This window comes from Danio rerio, chromosome 16 (genome assembly GCF_052040795.2).
Source record: "Danio rerio strain M-AB ecotype USA chromosome 16, GRCz13ab, whole genome shotgun sequence".
In the NCBI taxonomy this organism is placed as follows: Eukaryota; Metazoa; Chordata; class Actinopteri; order Cypriniformes; family Danionidae; genus Danio; species Danio rerio.
The window spans coordinates 43118039-43135422 of record NC_141036.1 but is presented as its reverse complement, the minus strand read 5'-3'; the positions used below and the strand labels follow the sequence as shown (position 1 = coordinate 43135422).

Sequence of the window (17384 nt, the reverse complement as noted above, 5' to 3'; positions counted from 1 at the left end):
TCTGTCTCCTCCGTGGCATTTAGAAAGCACAGTGTTGGATAATTGCATGTGACGTAATACATATAAACATAATGTCCCATCTGTTATGTGGGCTAGTGAGTGCATTTAAGATTTCCGTGGTTATCCTAAGCTGTGTTATTTGGTTTGTCGTGCCTGTGTGAGGAGCTATTTTTTTTTTTTTTTTTTTTTGAAGATCTGTTCTGTGTACTGTTTTCTTCTGCTGGCCAGTCAAATTTGATTGAAATGTTGGTTATTGTTTTGCTGACCAGTCTGTTAAGTAGATTTGGAATAATAAGCCATTGTTTTGCTGTTGGGTGTCTTTGTTTTGCTGTGTTGGTGGTTGAATTAAATTGAGTTATTATATAATGACTATTATGGACATTTATGTGATTCTAAAAGACATGTATAATTAAACGGTACACAATTATCATGGCTATGTGCTATTCAGAAATGAGTTAAGAGTATTTAAATTCCTAACCATTTCCTGATTTAGAAATCAATTAAAATGCTGAGAAAATATTCTATTTTGAATATATGGATGTTTGAAGTTCTTGGAGAAAATTAACCTAATTTAAGTTGAAAAATACTTTGCAGAAAAGAATAATATTTTGTTTGTAAAGATGGACTTTTAAATGTTGGTAAAGATTAATTTAAAAAGCTATGTTGTTGTTGTTTGCGTAGTAAGCTAAAGTTGTTTACCAGCAAAGATTATAGACAATTATGAGTGTGGAAATGAGTGTTCTTAAGGACAAAAAGATTTGCGCCATCTAAGCCTTATTGTTACACGTAGTGTTATAAAATGATGATGATAATAATTGTGCTATACGTTTTCTCAATTTATTGATAACATCTAAGTACTTTTTTTTCTGAAATCCAATAAGATACACAGTTTATGCACCATGCAAACAATATTCGCTATACTGATCAAAAGTTTGGGGTCAGTAAGATTTTTAAATGTTTTAAAATAAGCTTCTCTCGCTTACCAAGGCTGCATTCATTTTATAGAAAATACAGTACAAATTGTAAATGTGTTAAATGTTGTTGCACTATAAAGTAACTGTTCAAAAGTACTTTATCAATTAATTTAATAATTTATTCCAGTGACTTTAATGATGAATTTTCAGCTTCATTACTCCAGTCTTCAGAGTCATGTGATCCTTTAGAAATCCCTCTAATAATAGTAATAATAATAATAATAATAAAAAAAATAATAATAACAACAACAACAACAACAACAATAATAATAATAATAATAATAATAATAATAATAATAATAATAATAATAATAATAATAAAAGCAATAATGACTGGGGTAATAATTTCATTTGATATACATACATACATACATACATGCACACATGCTCACATGCACACATGCACACATGCACACATACATACATACATACATGCATACATACATACATACATGCATACAATGAGAAAGCAGTTATTTAAAATTGTAATAAATATTTAACTATTTAACATTTTAAAAAATTTAATAAATGCCGCCTGGCTGAACAATGTTTTTCTTAAAAAAATAATAATAAAAAAAATGACCGTAATAAAATATGTCTTAGCATATTATTGTACAAGTATGAAATGAAATTAATGAAATATATTTTTTGACTTGAATATCTGTTTTGTTTTGTATTAGTTAACAAAAAATTTAAAAAAATATATACTCTTGTATACTTCTGGAGAAAGTCTTATTTGTTTTATTTTGGCTAGAATAAAAGCAGTTTTTAAAACTATTTTGTGGTCAACATTATTAGCCCTTTTAAGCTATATTATCAATAGTCTACAGAACAAACATTCATTATACAATAACTTGCCTAATTATCCTAACCTGCCTAGTTAACCTAATTAACCTGATTAAACCTTTAAATGTCACTTTAAGCTATATAGAAGTGTCTTGCAAAATATCTAGTCAAATATTATTTAGTCATCATGGCAAGGATAAAATAAATCAGTAATTAGAAATTAGTTATTAAAATTATTATGTTTAGAAATGTGTTGAAAAAAATCTGCTTTCAGTTAAACAGAAATTGGGGGAAAAATGAGGCTTATAATTCAGGGGGGCTAATAAATCTGACTTCAACTGTATATAGCACCCTTTTCATAAGGTCCATAAAGTACCATACTTTGAATATCGGACCTTAATTTTTTGAAATTAAAGTTTTAGAATTATTAGCTTTAACATTAGTAATGAGTAATTTTTATTAATATAAAAAATTTGTAATAATAATTTAGATACTATATTATAATAATAATAATAATAATAATAATAATAATCATTATTATTATTAATGGTAGTAGTAGTCAGTTCTTGCATCTCGCAGACTTCAGGGTTTACAATAAAACAAACAAACAAACAAACAAACAAACAAACAAACAAACAAACAACAACAACAACAAAAAAACAAAATCAATATACAGCACATACTAAACAGCATGTACTCTAGCTACCTTTTTATTGATGTAAACAAGTAATAATGCCAGTACTCATACAACAGTTATTATTTACAGTATATATTATTATATATACATTATATTATTTCATGCTACAAAAATGCCACTTTGTTAAACTGTACAGTTTCAGATCAGAGATCATCGTCCCATGATACAATTCATTAAGTAGGATTCGGGAAATAAACGAAGATTATACTTTATAAGTGCTAATAACCAGTTATTATATTAATAACAGGCAGGTAATAAGCCAGTGGTAAATGGTATGAGTTGTTACTTAAATTAAATTTGCATTCAGGTGGAACCAATCTGGGGTCTGGGTCTGGATTGTTCTTTGCTAGTTGAGTGACTGCAGTTTCAATAAAATGTGGTCTTCAAGCTTTCAATTTGTATCTCATTTGAATGTACCCATTGCAACTAGGTATAAAAGCATGTCATGAGAGGCATGATGAGATTTCTAAAGCATCCCCTACTTTTCAGATCATCTGTACGCCCCTGCTGATAAGACTAATTGCAAAATAAGTCAGTTTACCTCGCCATAGATCACATTTGTTCAAGCAGGATGGATTACATAATACGATCTCATTAATTAACCCAAGTCTTTTTGCGTCTGAGACAAAGATAGAAGAGAGGAACAGTGCATTCTGGGAAACTAAACAGATTGGTACCCCGGTCACGTTGGTGTCTTTCTCCACTTTACCTTATCAAACAAAACTGCTCTGGCCTTGCTGTCAGGGCAAAACAGTTCACAAAGTCCTACACGGGTTTTAAAGCGAACCCCGAGGCCCCCTTTAGTTGGTGAAGCTGCCAGACATCTCTCTCTGACTTCAATTTTAAGAAACTGATGAGATAGCAAGAACCCATGTTCCCTACACCAGTGTGATTAAAATGCAATTACAACATCGCGGTCCACATCTCAGGACCACTTTCATGATTACACTCGCTTTTGATTAGGTTGAGAAAGCAAGTTGACACAATGGCATCATAATTAAGAAGGCAATTGTCACATCTTGAAAAATGGTGCATCGTTGGACATAATTTCCCTGCCAATCTGAAGATTATGTTGCGCTTGTGACTCGGGCGAGATTGGGTTGTAATTACTTGATTGCATAAGTAAGTAACTAGAAATCGGCGTAATTGGACTGCATTATGTAGCAGCCGGTTGGGTGAGAGCCAGCCTGGGATTTAATATGTGTACCCCTGCAGACAAGAGGTTTCACCCAACAAGATAACAAGCCCTGTGCTCTGGAGATGTTTGAGTAATGAGTGGACAAGGGTTACGTTTAATTAAACTACAAAATGCTGTAATAAAAAGTGCTTAAAGAGAAGGTATGAGAGGCATTTACTGTAGGAACAGCAGGGTTCAAAGCAGGAAAATTTTAGTTTTAAAATGTTTTGCTTGTGTAGAAAGAAACACGTGATTGCTAATGCCATAATTAAATAGAATGTTATGATATAATAAAAAAGTTTATAGCCATTTGTTGCACAATACACACAATTGTGCTTTACACTCCCTTAGGGCTTAAACATGTGCAAATAATAAACTTTTATTCCAGTATGATTAAATTCAGCAGCAACTCCACAAATGTCATGCTTTTTAAACTGTGGGTATACAATCCTAATATTATATCTATAAACCTAAACTATATAGTTCCAACTCTACATTACAGATCCTGTGAATGTGTGACTATTGCAGATGCTCACATTGCAATATTGAAGCTAAAACGATACACTGTATTTTGCAGTATTTACAACTCTTTGTTAATTAATGCTACATCTTATGTGGTCTAACTCTACCTGGCACCAACAACCATGCCATTGTCAAATAATCATTCTGAAGCCAGTTTGACCATGTCAACATATCTAAATGCATTGAGTTGCTGTCATTTGATTGGTGCTGTCATGTGCTACCTACTAAAATTCCAAGTGAGTGTCTATTTGAAACGTTTATTACAGTGGTTCCCAACCTTTTTCTTTGGGGCCCCCCCCATAAACATATACAAACATTGGAGCCCCCCACCATATAAATACACACGCACGCACGCACACACATATGTACTATATATATATATATATATATATATATATATATATATATATATATATATATATATATATATATATATATATATATATATATATATATGTGTGTGTGTGTGTGTGTGTGTGTGTGTATATATATATATATATATATATATATATATATATATATATATATATATATATGTATATATATATATATATATATATATATATATATATATATATATATATATATATATATATATATATATATGTATATGTATGTGTGTGTGTGTGTGTGTGTGTGTTTGTGTAATATTAATATATAGTAATATGTATAGAAAATATTAATTAATCAGTTTTAACTTGTCTTGGCCTTCAATAAAACCAAAATTTAGGTAGGCTTTGTCATACTGTCTAATCTTTATCTTCGCCTCTGAAGAATCACAGCATTTATTAATTATTTTCACTATTATGTTGGAATTTTAAGCATGTGTTTAGATTATTTTTTATTTTTTGGGCTGCTCAATTTTGGGAAAAATCATAATCACGATTATTTTGGTCATAATTGTAATCACGATTATTCAAAACCATTGCCAGTTAAAGTCAAAATTATTAGCGCTCCTGAGATTTTTTTTTTTTTATAAATATTTCCCAAATTATTTTTAACAGAGCAAGGAATTTTAACAGTATTTCCTATAATATTTTTTCTTCTATTTGTTTTATTTTAGCTAGAATAAAGACAGGTTTAAAAAGGTCTATTTTGAAACCAATTTAAGGTCAATATTATTAGCCCCCTTAAGCAATATATATTTTTGATTGTCTGCAGAATAAACTACCGTTATAATGACTTGCCTTATTACCCTAATTAAGCCTTCGAACAGCACTTTAATCTGAATGCTTGTATTTTGAAAAATATCTAGTAAAATATTATGTGCTGTCATTATAGCAAAGACAAAAAGAAATCAGTAATTAGAAATGAGATATCAAAACTATTATGTTCAGAAATAAGTTAATAAAATATTCTTTCCATGAAACAGAAATTGGGCAGGAAAAGGTTTGCTAATATTCAGGAGGGCTAATAATTCTGACTTCAACTGTATACATACAGTTATTTTCCACCCTGCAATGGAAAGAGAAATAAATACAATAGAATAAAAATATGAAACAAACTGTGCTTTAAGCATCTTCACTGTAAGAAAAACACTTTAGCTACAGAAGTCCTTCAGTCAAGAGCAGCGAGGGTTTTCTTGTTGTGTTTGTTTAATAATGATAAAAACAGGCGGCAGAAGGATTATAGCGCGCTGTATCTTTAATGGTTTCTCTTTCACGTCTTTTGATCCTCAACTCGTTTGTTTATTACACAAATGAGGGTTAATGTAAATAATCACTAAACACCGCGTTTTGACACCTATTTGACCATTAAAGCGTTCACGTTAAGATGACTTTAGATGTCTGCGCTCCTCTGCTCGTCTCAGTGTGTGAATGAGAGTGAATGCAGACCGGCCGCATACTTCTGACTGCGTGATCGTGCTGCACACACACATAAGCTCTTTCGCGCTTTTAAGAGCAACACGTGTACAACTGTGGCGAAATATGATGCAATAATCATTTATCTCGATTAATGCTTTTTTATAATAGTTTGAAACCGAAATCTAAATCGGATTTTCGATTAATTGCAAAGCCCTTTATAATAGTGGACCGTTTTTATGCCTTTTTCTACCTCAATACTTATCCTCTCCCGCGCCCCCCCTGTGAACTCTGGCGCCCCCCTTAGGGGGGCGCGGACCCCAGGTTGGGAACCACTGGTTTATTAGATAAATGGTTTGTGTACACAGATGAAATCCATTTGAACTCCATTTGATTTCAACCCACAGCATGTGGTAAAGTTTAGGACCTGTACTAAGACAAGCTCCTCATAATTCCCACACAGACACAATAATTCTACTTCGTTCACCTTGGTCTGCAATATGCCTGAGATGTCTAAGAGATTTGATTGTCGTCGGCTTCATTTTTGTCGCCTCATGTGATTAGGGGAACCCATTGATTGTATCATATTAGCTGAGTAATTGATTGTAACTGGTTATTAACCTCTAAGAACTTTATGTCCAGTGTGCCATTGCATGAGGACAGGCCTTAATCACTCACAAATGGCAGCCATTAATGAGATTAGTTCCTGGTTCTGCTCCGTAACTTTATTTGTTCCAGAAGGCATTGACAAGGGCATCCAGATGCTGAAGTTTACTTTTCTGTGAATTGATTTCCTCCCCATCCTGCTCCGTTTAACCACAGTCTTTGTCACCTTGATAAATGTGGGTTTACTGAATGTAAACTACAGTAAATAATCTTTTTTTTTTATACACCACCATGCACTTTAATAGTTTGCATAGTTTTGAGCGTGCTTATGAAGGTGGATTTGATATTATCTGAAAAGGACATTTTCTGGCTGTGATTATAGATGAGATTACAGGAGATCTGAGAATCAAAAACCTGCGCAGCGAGACTATCTGCGCTACAGATAGGGTTAGTACACACTGTTTTAGTGTTTATCTGGTTTACTGCACTGGGTATTACTTTCATTTCAATTTTCAGCCGATTCACAGAGGATGACTTTCTTATCTGGTAATGCTTGAAGTGTACTGTAATATAACGAGAGCCAAATCCTGAAATAGTTTCTGCACATTATCAGATGGTGCAATGAAACGACACACACTTTGACATGTTATGGAAAATGGGCAAATAATGTGACTCATCTGTGGCAGGTTTTACCATCTGCCACATTACGTCAGAGAGACTCACCAACACATACATGCTTTAAAACAGCCTCACATAGCCTTTACTAATGAACACCTTCTTCTTTTTTTTACATGCAACGGTCGGTGGTTTATACAAACTAAGATATTGATTATTTAATGAGCCACCCTTGATTTTTATTCATTTATGTCAACATTTAATGTCATGTCAGATTAAAACATTCTCTGCAAATGATGTCTTATGTTTGAATAATGTTATTATTTTTCATAATTTATTATTAATTGATGACTACTATTGTTTTACCATTTTTTGAGTACATGTGATATGTTGTATAGTAATATCAAACATATTTATTACAGACTAATGCATATTTTCTCTTAAAGGAATGAATAGCTTATTTTTGTGAGAGGACCATCACTGACAGTAATGATGACCTTCAGTTGTATTAGTCATTTAGATGTTTCAGTAAATTAATTCAGTTTTTATTCAGATTACCATTCAGATTTATACACCGGTTGTGCAGTTATGATTCACTTAAAAGAGCCAGCTTATAACAGTCATTACTTTTGTTTGTTTTGATTTGTTTGAAAGACATTATAACAAAAATGGAATGCGTTCTTGTAGTTCATTTCTTTAGTTATCAACCAATAACCCTTTAAATTGTTCCAAATGTAGATTTGGACTTCTGCGCAACTCTGTTCACGCAGATCCGCTATTTGCATGTGCAGGCATGCATGAGTGCCACGCGCTAACGACATGTGCACACGAGACAGTCATAAGCTCGGCAAAATCAAATGCTGAATTGATACTTTTTAAAATCCAGAATCAATACTGGAGTTACTTTTTCATGCTGGAGAAAAGATCACATCATGGCTGAAGTATTTCTCTAAGACGTGTAATGTTACAGTATGTTTTAAACTCTTTTAGTGCCTCAGTGCTGATGAAGATTGTGTGTTATGAATGGTTATATGCACAGAAGTGTAGTTCTGCCCCTGAAATTTCCCGGTGAATGATTGATGTAACTATTGTCTGTTTCATAAATGATCAATAATGTAGATTTATATTTAATAACAAAATATCAGTATATAGCACTATTCCACCTAGCCTGCTTTGCTGAGTTGAAGTTGCTTTTATATTTACATCAGGACATTTTTGAACAGTGACAGCCTCCCTATATTGTTTACCATGAGACTAATATTATATTATAATATTCGCTCTGAAATAACATGTAAGACACCGGCCAAACGCTAACTATATTTCTAACTGGCGAATGACATGAACTATTGGGTTTTTAGCTCTCATGTCGAGGTGTGCAAGTTCGTAATTGCAGAAGGGGTGGCTTTGAAACACAGTCCCTCCCCTGCCATCCTAGATGATATGCTATCTGGTTAGCATTTTGGCAGATCACCTACTGCACCTTTAATACACCTTGAGTTACTAAACTAATATGAACTAAGAGTATTTACTTTTAATAACATTAACTAACATTAACAAAGTTGAATAAATACTGTAATAAATGTTTTACTGATTGTTTGTTATGATTAACTTTATTTTGAAGTGTTACCTTGGCATTAAACGCTTTTTTATCCCTTCAGGGTAAATTAAAAACGCAGTCCCAAAACTAGTTAGAAATATGTCTTTTGCATGAGCAACAGAGTGAATAACTGCAAATACAATAATGCTGTTTCTCACTTGATTGACATTGGATTTCTTTTCTATTTTCCTAATACAAAAGAAGTATTTAAAAAGTATTTCAACACAATTTTATCTGAGATTGATAACTTTATAATTATGGCTGCTCCAGAAATGCAATTTGGCTGAATATGGTTATTCAGCTTAATTTTTTTCGGGATTCTGAATACATAATACCAAACTACTGTATCTGTCTTTTGCAACCGTGCATATTTCAACATGATAACATCTTCATGGTGGGTTCAAAGAAAGAGCTATTTATTCATAATGAATTGGCGTTATGCGTTGTCAACCTTTTTTTTTATGATGACATCTATCATGACTTACCCTGCCAAGGAGACGTCCTGCGTGTCCTTCCTTATCCCGTTTGGGGCCAGATCTGCCATGAGTTTGTTGGATTGTGGGAAACCCATCACCAGGATGTACTGTAGCTGTAGGGGGAAACATATGTGGTGTGAGGAGAGAACCAGAAGGCTGAAACTTGGAGGTCCAGTGTACCATCTGTTTCACTCTCCTTCATGAGCCAGACAGGCCTTGGAGCTCGTAGTGAGATCAGCTCTCCTAAAGTCCAACCCCAAAACAGCTTGTAATCCCAAAGGGGGGGTCATAACCATGTCCAGCAGTGGCATACAGCGCTGGCAGCCAAAACAGCCTTGGGTTCTGTGTAAATGTCTACATACATCACATGCCATCATCTAGTTAAATGGTGGAATTGCTGCCATTATGCAAAAAACGAAGAGGGATTTGTCCCAGAAGCTCGTTTTACACATAAATTGATGTGTTCTGGTGAACATAATGTTCAAATGGTGCAGAAATCTTTAAATATGTAGACAAATGACCACAAGGCTTATCTTGACTTTTAAAAATATATATATTTACAAAGAAAAAAAAAGAATAAAAACAGCAATGATAATTTGTTTTATTCCGGTGAGATATTGTAGAAATATATAAGGACTATGTAAACAGTAGGGATGGGCGATACCACAATTTTAAATTCAATACAATACCGATACTTTTAAAAAAAAGATTTATGACAACACGCTGCGTTAACTCTCTGCCATCGTGTCATTCAATAATGAAGTAGTGTGCGACTTGCATGTGTTGAGTACTCGCTCTCGTGAAGTTCCTCCGCAGATTGATTGGTGTAATGTTTTGTTTATAAAGAATCACTGCACTAAAACATTTAGTTATGCAGAAATGATTAAAATAAAGTTTAAATATCGATACTTGAAAAAATATATATCAATACCAAATTTTAAGCTTCCAAGTATCGATATATCAATACTCGAGCATCGATGTGCACATCCCTAGTATACATTTAGTCTATGTGTGACTTACAAAAGAAGTATAATGCAATTTTACGATGTAATGTAAGTTTAATTTAACATTGATGTAGAAGCAGTTTTTTTCAAATTTCACTGTTACATATAAATGCAAATAATGCATTGAATGTGAAGTTTTGAAGTAGATGAAATAGCATGTACTATAAAATGGACTTAATCATCTATTTAAAAAAAATTGTATAAAAAAACATTATTTTACAGTATATTAAATCAACATAATCAATCATGCTCACTATGTATATCAAATGATGGCAAATATAAAAACACAAAATGTCTTTAAATAAATGAATGAATGTAGGCTAGTATGTGTAGTTGAAATCAGAATTATCATTAGGCAGGTTTGGGTAATTAGGCACGTTATTGTATAATGGTGTTTTTTTTTTCTGTAGACAATCGAAAAAAAACAAACAAAAAAAAAGCTTAAAGGGGCTAATAATTTTGACCTTAAAATGTTTACTTAAAAGTAAAAAACTGCTTTATTCTAGCCAAAATAAAATAAATAAGACTTTCTCCAGAAGAAAAAAAGCTTATCAGACATACTGTGAAAATGTCCTTTTGGCTCTGTTAAACATCATTTAGGAAATATTTAAAAAAAAAAAAAAATCAAAGGCGGGCAAAATATTCTGACACAACGTTGAATTTCATTATTTTCAATAATTCAGATACTTACTTAAAATTATGAGCTATTTTAGGCAAAAAATTAGATGCTATAAATAATGAAATTATTTAAGACTTTTTTTCACATTTGACATAATTCCAACCATCTTGTTAGGACTGTCTTTTAATTTACATATGGTTTTAAGGACTATTTAGGTTTAATGATATTGTTTTTAAAACTAATGAAAATACATATAACAAAAATATATAGCACTTAAAAAAATAGCCTGTATTTTTAACTTGCTTTATTGCATAGCATCAATTTTTTATTTATCTTTTGATATTCTAATACACTAATGGAACAAATTGTAAACTATGTGGAATGTTTCAATTCCATTTAATTATTAACTACTTAGTTTACAGCTATGTACAGTGCTTAATTTGTAAATTAATAATTTCAGGAACAAAACCACGAAATAAAAGTTACCGTGACTGACATCCACTGAACAATTTCAGTTTTCCCAGAACATGACATCATTAAACGGTGATGGCACAAAAAAGAGTCTCACATTTCTGAACGGTCTATAATTATTTTGTGACATAAAACATTATAGGTCAGTCATGGATAATAAAAATGCAGCTACAAGCATAAATCCTATGAACAATCACCATTCAGTTCACTTCACTATTATGTGCAAAATGAAAAAAAAAAGACTAATCTTCAAGAAGAGCCCACAGTTACCTCTTCTGTCATGTTTCTGGATGACTTGTGTTCGATTTGCTTCTGTCTCCTGCTGTCCTGATCCCAGGGTGCAGTTTCATTTTCTCAAGTTCTATTTTGTTCAGGCTTATTATCAGACTTATTCATGGTATTAAAAACTGAAAATATGCGTGACTGCTTCTGCCATTTTGAAAATACAAATGCTGTTATTTATTTTTGCTGCTCACTTTGCTTGAAACAATCTCCAACCAACAAGTGTGAATGTAAACATAAAAAAGCCAATTGGCTGAATATATTGTTGGGTCAGTAGTTTAATGTTGGGTCAATAATTTTAATTTTAATAGTTTAATGACTTTAGCTTTAACTTGCGCGTGGTGACCACCGTTATGTGTGTGTGCGCGCGCACAATCTACACAGCTTTCGCTTGCATTTATTTATTTATTTTATTTATTTTTTATTGACCATAATTTCAAGTATAAACCACAAACGTAGGTATTCACCACACACAAGTTAATGCCGGATCCATTAAAATAAATACCGGAACATAAAACACAAATATCTGACATTTTCTGGAACAGCATCCGGCAAGATCCGGCTCCAATTAAGCACTGGTTATGTAATAATTAGGCCATTAAAAGAACAATATTTTACTACATTTAAATGTCATTATCAAAACAGATCTGGTTTAATAATGTGTCCTCTGACTAGTTATTAATACAAAATTGTGGACAAATGTCCTTTTAAACTAACTATTAAATTAACGTTTTAACCATACACACTGTTCAAAATCCAACTACATAGATAAGTAAATCCTACCTTTTGCATAAGTAATCATTTTACTTTAAATTGATTAATGTGATGCATGTTAGAATGCAAAAGTATTCTTCTTGTTCTTGTTCTTGTTCTTCTTCTTCTTCTTCTTCTTTTTCTTCGTAAATCACTTGTTGCCTTAATATTGAATGCTCTTTTCAGCCTCTCTGACAGGCTGGTTGTATGTTGCCTGCTGTGCTGGAATATGTGGAATAATAATCTAGCATTTGTCACCCAGCTCTGCATCATTGTGTGTGCTTCAGGCTAACATTTGTCCAGACGCCCAGACTCGCCATTCAAACTCTCTCTGCCCTCTGTCTCTCTTGCCAACTCTTTTTGATTGGCTGACTTGGTGACTCGTTCTCTGTTGGTACACATGTTGACTTGTTGAGACGGTTTTTACGTTTCTTCCTCACATTCGAAAATTGAATTGAAATGAGTAAGACTGTGTTGAGCCCCAAAGCGTCACATCAGTCGTAGCACATCTCCTCTGATTGACCTCAGCACGCGCCGCTGCCCAAAATAAAGCTGCAGATGTAGCGTTCAGGGGATTAGATTTGGTCTGTGCCATTGCAAACTTCCTTCATCTTCTTTTTTTGTCCTTTTTGTGCATTATGTCCTTATTGATGGAGGTCTACAGCATATATTTGTACACATCTTTTTAAATGTCTGATAATATTGAGGTCATATCTTATCATTAGGCGCTCGTAGATTTTATTTGTCCATGATTGAGTATTTATTTATTTCCGCGCATATATATTTATTTCGTTTTTATAATAATTCCAGTAATATTATTGAATAAAATGGAAATGTTTGTATGGTTTATGCACAAAATAATTTGTTAAGTAATATAGTCTTTTTCTGTTATAATATTTTATGATGTACTGTAATTAATTTGTTTACCAAACAAATATTTCTTATTAGATTTGCATTGATATAAAAGGTAAATAAAAGATAAAAGTTTTATTTAAAAGACAAAAAATGTCTACAGAGTGTGTCTGGTAGGGTTGTACGATAAATTGAATCGCAATCGCAATTTGAAAGCAAACAGAATAGGGTGGACAAGTAGGATAATGGCATCTGCTGCTTCAGCATTAATAGACAAGTTCATATCAATGAAAACAGCATTAGTAATATGGGAATATTTTGGTTTTAAAGTCACAGAGACCAAACAAATACAGGCAATTTTTTAGAGAGGTCACAGAATTGTTGCCACGGCTTTCAAATTATAAAGCTGAAGCTTGACTACAAAATCAAGTCGCAAATCAAACTTCAATCGCAATATCTGTCAAAAAAATGCAATTAGATATTTCCTCAAATCACACAGCCCTATTCTGCTCATAGTTTACTTCACTATTAAAATAAATAAATAAATGCATGTTTATTTCTAAAGCACTTTTTACAATGCAGATTGTGCCAAAGCAGCTTAACATCGATGAAGAAAAGACTTTAACAATATTTCAGATTTTGGAACATTTCAGCAAGTCAGGCAGGAAGAAGCATATAGTGCAGAATGATATATAATAATATAATATAATTAATTATTATAGAATTGTGACTTTTAGTCTTATTTTTTTATTTTGTCATAATTTCTACTTTCCTAATAATGCAAATCTCATAATTGTGACTATTAAACTATTGATTATTTCTATCAATTACAACAGTCATAATGAGATTGCATCAGCTTATTAGATAATGTTTAAATAATCAATGAATTACTGCATAGCTTCATTAATCTAGTGCATCCTTGTGAGGTAGTATCTAATAATTCAATTTTTAAAATCTCAGTGACTAAGTAAAATGATTTAAAAGCTAAAAAAAGTAGCTACAGTGTAAATTATTAAATGTATATTGGATTTCTTGCATTAGCTTTACTAAGTAATAAATCATGATTTAGATTTTTTAAGTATTTTTTTAAAGTAAAAAATCTGATATTTTACATATTTTATTTGATAAGTTATAAAATTGTTACATTACAACCTTGTGTGTCAATCTTGTCAATTTTGACTAAAGTCATCATTTTAACATTGTCATAATTATGACATTATTATGACATACTTTGACGTTGACATATCATAATTTCTATAGCAAATTTGGACTTTTTGGATTTTTAATATTTTTGGATTGCATCATATTTTTTTATGAGGGTTTGACATTTGTAAGTTTTTCCTTCCTTGGAAGTGTTAAGTTTCTTTTAAAAATACTATTTCCTATAAGCTTAAAGGCTTGGAAATCTAAAAATATCATCTTGAGTCACTCTAAAAAAGTAATTAGTCATGTTACTAATTTAATAGGATGGTGACACAATGCCATTAAATGATCTATGTGCTATAACATGTAAAACGGGATCATGAAAGGAACATATAGAAAAAAACAGTGAAATGAACAGCCAACTTATCCAGCACGTTTTACGCATGCATTGCCCTTCCAGCTGCAAGCCATCTCTGGGAAACATCTATACACACTCATTCACACTCATACGGACAATTTAGCCTACCCAATTCACCTGTTCCGGTGAACATGTAAACTCCACACAGAAACGCCAACTGACCCAGCCGAGGATTGAACCAGCGAACTTCTTGCTGTGAGGAGACAGCACTTCCTACTGTGTCACCGCGTCGCCCCTTTCAAAAAGTAACTTGTATCATATTATTGTCTTATTCAGATTAAGGCAAATAATTAGGTTACTCATGTCCATGTAAACACAAAAAGTGCCAGATGATGTCGCAAGCTTTCAATAACTTTTGCATTTCTTTGTCTTTAATGTGCTCTGAAAAATGAGTTTGACGTGGTGACGTGTTTTTTAAAGCATCTGCTGCAGGTTGCTGTGTCAGAGTTCTTACTTGTAAAATAAATCCATACTTTAGAACGCTAAGTTTTTTCTTTTGTTTTAGAAAATTTGATGAATGTGATCATGCGTGCTGAATCTGAATGGAGTCGTTTGCCGAATATGCCATGCTGCGGGCTTTGTCCTCAGTAAATTCCTAAGCAACAAGTACTAACGACTAACATCTACCACGGTGTACATAACCCTCAAAGTTGTTTAGCATGAAATGTTTAGAGATGGTGTGACACAACACATACCTATCTGTGCCTCTTATGCACCCCTGGATGCTTCTTGCATCATTGTCGCCGCATCAGTGGCACAGAAATTAGTCAACAAAACTCATACGTTGATTCAATTTGGTGCATACCGGTTACATATCGGTAGCCAAGCCTAGTTATGTTGGTTTTGCATGATTTTTAAATATTGAATTAGCCTTATGATTGTAATATATTACTTTTAAAAGTAGCTTTACCCTAACTCCGCCTATATGTTAAAAATGGGCCTCCTTGTAATTGCAGTTTCTTAACTTGATCCTTTTTTCAGATAAAAGGAGGCTTCTTTTAGCTATGTGAGCCAATTTCCACAAGCGTGCATTTTTTTTTTTTTTTTTTTTTTTTTAGATGGTTATTGAAAGCAGGATGGAGTGAGTGTAAACCCATTAAAAGCATTATCTCCGCATCCACAAGCTGTGTGCTCCGTTTAACTGCTGAGTGAAGCAAAACACCTAAAAGGAAAGATTGTAAAGATATCATTTGCAGCTAAGTGCATCTGCATAACAAAGTTCTATGTCTGCATCATTTGCGCTGATGTGCCATTATAAATCTACAAATGATCATGAACCGTTTTTATGTGTTTTCAAATTTCACATTACGCGTGCAGAGTTTTCCCTATGGTTTTGAGGTTATCGCAGGAGCAATTAATCTCCGTTGCATATCACACCTAGAGTCATGTATAAAAGCATCTACAGAAGCCTCACCAACTTATTCAACTGGATACAAAGGGCTTTGTGAGTAATTTAGAGGAAGGCTACATGCAAATGGATTGATGCATGTGGGCTGCGCTCAAATGAGAGCCAATTGGTCTATCTCGAATTTGAAAACTTTTCAACTAGGAAGGCTTTGTCTGTCTTTCATTGACAGTGGAAAAAAAAAATCCCAGGATCCCAGGTGACTCATTTTAAATAAATTATGAGTTGGAATATATGTTGATAAAGCCAAAATGATAATAAACAACAGGGATATGCTTGCCTTATAGCTCATCCAAGGTGTTTATTGAAAAGAAGACAGAAAAGGTTGTGACCAGTAATCTGAGAGCTCTCTAACAAATGAAATCATTATAGTTTTTGTTGTTGTTGTTGTGTGTCTGTGCACTGCTCTCTTTCTAGCAGAAGCTTACTGAATTCTGCTCTCGCCGTGTGGACAGGTTGTGTTTTAAGTGTTATTGATACTTACCTGGCCCAGCTGTCTTCATATCTTATAAATGTGACAGTATCATCAAAAACAAGCCAGCCCATCTTTTCTAAATAGACCAGCTGCTCTTTTATAGAAGCAGCTGTAAAAAAATGTCTCTCCATCATCAAGAACAGGGGGATCTGCTCAGCCTCTTGTGCAGACAGAGATTTCATAGTTCTCCGGGCTGTACGCTGTCCAAAAGAGTGGCTCTCATTTAATAATTACTGCGCATTTGCATCAGAAATTGCAACTTTGCATCTTTGGATTTACAACTTGTGACTTTTTAATCTCATGCAGACATTTAGAATTAAATAGATTCAATTTTATCTTGTATTTTTGCCCTAAATTATCCTTCTGACTTTTTGCCTAAATTGTGACTTTGTCAATATTTAACATTTTTATTTTTTAAATCTTGACATAATCTAGATTTTTTTTCTTGTTATATTAGGCTTTGTGTCTCATTTAATTTTTAATAGACATTCTGGTAACACTTTACAATAGGTTGTATTAGTTAATGTTAGTTAATGCATTTAATAACATGAACATCCATTCATTAATTTTCCTTCGGCTTAGTCCCTTTATTCATGAAGGGTGGCCACAGCAGAATGAACCACCAACTTATCCAGCATATGTTTTACACAGACTGTGGGGTAAACCGGAGCACCCAGAGGAAACAGGGAGAACATGCAAACTCCACACAG

The 17384-nt window shown here is 32.9% G+C and overlaps 1 protein-coding gene across 16 annotated transcripts in view; it reads left to right on the top strand.

Annotated features, from left to right (window-relative positions):
• The window catches only part of tsnare1 (T-SNARE Domain Containing 1), a 506388-nt gene that overhangs the window by 54695 nt on the left and 434309 nt on the right, over positions 1-17384 (top strand). The window lies entirely within an intron of this gene.